This window comes from Vulpes vulpes, chromosome 13 (genome assembly GCF_048418805.1).
Source record: "Vulpes vulpes isolate BD-2025 chromosome 13, VulVul3, whole genome shotgun sequence".
Lineage (NCBI taxonomy): Eukaryota > Metazoa > Chordata > Mammalia > Carnivora > Canidae > Vulpes > Vulpes vulpes.
In genome coordinates, this window is record NC_132792.1 from 132,887,078 (window position 1) to 132,891,352 (window position 4,275).

A 4,275-nucleotide genomic window follows, 5' to 3' on the forward strand; every position below is an offset into this window, starting at 1 on the left:
TCTAAAATAAATAAACAAATCTTTAAAAAAAAATGAAGGAAGGGTACATTCAAAGGCCGTTGGTCTACAATGGTAAGCTAATGCAACTAAATAGTTAGGCAACTAAATATGCCCCAGCAATCACACTTTGGGGAATATACTCCACAGAAACTTACACGCAGGTGTTTACTGGAACCAGTTTGAAGGTGTGCATCTCAGCATTGTTTGCAGTGGCAGGGAGTTGGAAGCCAACTGGCCACTGGTGGTCAAGAAGATAACTCCATCAGGTGTAATGTATCCAATCAGTGGGAAACTAAGAAGCAGCCAGAATTAATGCAGCAGATATACATTCAGCTATGTGGTTAGCTCTTAAGACATAGTGTCAAGTGGAAAAAGTGTGAGAAACAAAATAAAATCAATAGCACGGAACCAGTGTAAATTTAAAACGCTCTAAATAATATATAAGTCTCAAGCATACTGGTGGATGCCTGTGAGCAAAGTAGAAGAAATAAGAATGGGGGTCAGGAATAAAGAGGACCTTGTACAGACCTAAGACGACAGAGCATAATCGTTGCTATTCTTCAGTTGCTTAGGAAACGAACTAAGCAAACTTGGAACTCTTCGAGTAATCAAACAAAAGGGTCACTAGACTGAGGGTGCTCTAAGGCTTTGGTAACCTACGTAATCAAACTGAAACCTCAGCCAGAGTCAGTTCTGCAAATACCTCCAGATCAGGAAGAACAACCAATCACAGCCAAGTAGACCTTCCCACTATTGCACCCCTTAAGTTCTAGCCAATGAAATAGCTTCCTTGTTTTGCTTCTTTTTGAAAACCTTGCTGCCTGCTTCCAGTTTGGCACTGCCTGATTCAAATCAATGTTCAAATAAACTCTTAAAATTTGAATACGCCTCGGTTTATCTTTGCTATTGTTGATAGGAAGTAGGATTTATCAGTGAGCATGACTAAGGAGGGGGCAGCCCTGAGGTTCTTGGGAATGCAGGGTCTGCCATTTGTCCAGGGGGCCACAATTAGGGCTGCATTTGAACCCATAGCCCTCTAGAATAAGCCACTTTTCAGCCACCAAGTTTTCAAAAAAATTTGTCCCCATTAAATTTAGTAATGGTCCAGCAAATGGTCCACTTCTTAGAGATATGGATCTTCTGGCAGCCAGGGAACTTGACCTTGGCCCTGTATAGGGCTTCAGTTACATGCTCCCTTTTTTGCAGCTTGCCACAGATAGACATACTGGCGTGGCCAATGTGGACCCTGGCTACTGTGTTCTGGGGCTTTCCAAGGGCACCTTACATACCTGTCTGGAGCCTAGACTGGGGATAGCATGAAGTCAGACATGAACCTCTGTCTCCAAGGTCCCTTAAGGCAACTCCTAGAAGCAGCAGGCTTCATGCACTACCAAGGAAGCTACTGTTTGCAGCCATGGCACATCAGGCCCCTCTAGGGAAAGAGCACAGTTGGCTTAATTGGCTCCAGACTCTGTTTATAATCTTTGAACAGACTATATTCAGTTTCTTTCTTTCTCCCACACCCCCGCATCCAATCCATTAGTAAATTCCTTATCTTCTAAATATATGCAGAATTCAATCATGCCTCATCCTTCAATACCACCAGTGGCTTGGTCACCATCACCTCTTCCCTGATTTTGGCACCAGTCTCCTTACCAGTCTTTTGCTTTTATGTCTTTGGTCTGATTTCAACACAGCAAGCAGAATGAGCCTATTAAACAGAAAGCAGATTACATCAATTTCTGCTTAAGATCCTCTGGTTCCTGGGGCGCCTGGGTGGTTCAGTCAGTTAAGTGTCTGCCTGTGGCTTGGGTCATGATCCCAGTGTCTTGGGATCCATTGGGCTCCCAGTTCAGTGGGAGAGCCTGCTTCTCCCTCTCCCTCTGCTGCTCCCTCTGCTTATTCTCCCTCTCTCTTTCTCTGAAATAAATAAATCTTTTAAAAATGCAAATTAAAACAGCAATGAGATACCACTACACATCCATTAGAATGGCTAAGATTTTTAAAATAATAATAACTGACAACACCAAATGCTGGTGAGGATGTGAAGCAATGGGAACTCTCATTCACTGCTGATGAGAATACAAAATGGTCCAGCCAGGAGCACTCAGGCAGTAGCCACCAGCTACTTTGAAGGCTGAGACAGGAGGATCACTGGAGCCCAGGAGTTCTGGGAGGCAATGGACTCTCCTAATTGGGTGTCTGCACCAAGTTGGGCATCAACATAGCGACCTCCCAGGCATGGAGGCACCATCACGTTGCCTAAGGAGGGGTGAACCAGCCCAGGTCAGAAATGCAGCAGGTCAAAATTCCTGTGCTTATTAAAATGGTACAGCCATTTTGGAAGGTAGTTTGAGAGTTTCCTGCAAAACTAAACATAGATGGGATGCCCGAGTGGCTCAGTGGTTGTCTGCCTCCAGCTCAGGGCATTGATCCCAGGACCCAGGATCGAGTCCCACATCAGGCTTCTTGCAGGCAGCCTGAGAGAGACATAGGCAGAGGGATAAGCAGGTTCCCTACGGGCAGCCAGACACGGGACTCAATCCCAGGACCCTGGAATCACAACCCAAGGCAAAGGCAGACACTCAACCACTGAGCCACCCAGGTGCCCCTAACATAATATATTTGTTACTATCTGTCTGAAACACCACCCCCACCTCACCCAGCCACTAACACACCAAGGTAAGTTCCACCAGGAAAAAATTTTAATGCTTTTTTTTTGGTGTAATTTAAATGTATAGAGGGCAGCCCTGGTGGCCCAGCGGTTTGGCGCCACCTTCAGCCCGGGGTGTGATCCTTGGTAGTGGTGGTGGTCTTTTTTTACCTTGACATTTTTTAAGATTTCAGGACAGTTTCTTTGCAGATGTCCCTCAATTTGTATTTGTCTATTTCCTCATGATCAGACTCAGATTATGCATTTTTAGCAGGAATCCTACAGAAGTGATGTGTCCTCAGAGCCTCATATCAGCAGATATAAGATGTTGGTCTGTCCCAATGTAGGCGATGTTATCTTGCATGTCCTACAGCCATCAGATTTCTCCAAAAAAGGGAATTTGGTATATTTTATTCACTGCTGTATTCCCAAAGCCTAGAATAGTGCCTGAAATAGGCACTGAAAAAGAATACGCTGGGTGAATGACTAAATGACTTCAACTCTGTGGAGCTGAAAAGACAAACAAGGGTCCCTGGGTGACTCAGTTGGTTGAGTGTCTGCCTTCAGCTCAGGTCATGATCCTGGAGTCCTGTGATCCTGGGATCAAGTCCCACATCAGGCTCTGTTCAGAGGGGAGTCTGCTTCTCCCTACCCCCACCCCCGCCCCTCTCCCTGCTCATGCTCTCTCTTTCTCAAATAAATAAATAAAATTTTTTAAAAAGACAAACAAGAATAAGAGGAAGAAGAAGAATAGAGGAAGAAGAAGAATAAGAGGAAGAGAGAAGAAGAAGAAGAAGAAGAAGAAGAAGAAGAAGAAGAAGAAGAAGAAAAAGAAGAAGAAGAAGAAGAAGAAGAAGAAGAAGAAGAAGAAGAAGAGGAGGAGGAGGAGGAGGAGGAAGGAAGAATAAGAGGAGAGGGAGAAGGAAGAGCAGGGGAAAAGTAGTAAGCCTATGGAGTAAATCATCACTATGTACATTTTGCATTCATTAATATTATTCAGAAGATTTCTAGGACATTTCTATGAATTAATAATGCCATCAATAGTATGAGATTTCCAGGGTCACTATACTCTCGCTAGTATAAACTTATTTTCTAGTGTATTGATATAGACTTGACCCCAATAATAACTCATCTTAAGATGATTCTCATTCTTAAAAGCTTTTTCACTCTTTCAGAAGAAAATCTTCTAAATAATATATTGAGGTTCCAGAGGCCTGTTTCATAGAGTATCAACTTTTATTATAGCACCCTCAGTGGCAATGTCTGTCTTAGGTAAATATGATTTACTAGTTACCTCAAGACAGCTCTAATTTGGTTAATAGTCCCTTTCAATTATAAAACAAGCAGTGTAAAAAGGAAAATGGTCACATATTCAAGCAATGTTCTAAGGAAAGAAAAGAAGGACTTGAAAATATTACCCTAAAGAAATTCAATTTTATCAACTAAACAAGCAAAAGTCAATTCTGATTTGTTCAGTGTCCATCAACACTTATAAAGGAAAACTGTGTGAAGCATTTTGTTTTAAGTCATATTTTACCCCCTTTTTTTTTTTGAGAGAGAGAGAGAGAGAGTGTGCGCAGGTGCATGCTCAAACAAGCTGGGGGAGGGGCAGAGAGAGAGGG

At 42.9% G+C, this 4,275-nt stretch overlaps 1 non-coding gene across 1 annotated transcript; it reads right to left on the reverse strand.

Moving 5' to 3' along the window:
* Positions 1–1,334: 1,334 nt before the first annotated feature.
* LOC112923591 (small nucleolar RNA SNORA70) lies at positions 1,335–1,468 on the reverse strand. Its single transcript, XR_003235723.1, has one exon. It is a non-coding gene; the product is annotated as a small nucleolar RNA SNORA70 (small nucleolar RNA).
* Positions 1,469–4,275: the final 2,807 nt, after the last annotated feature.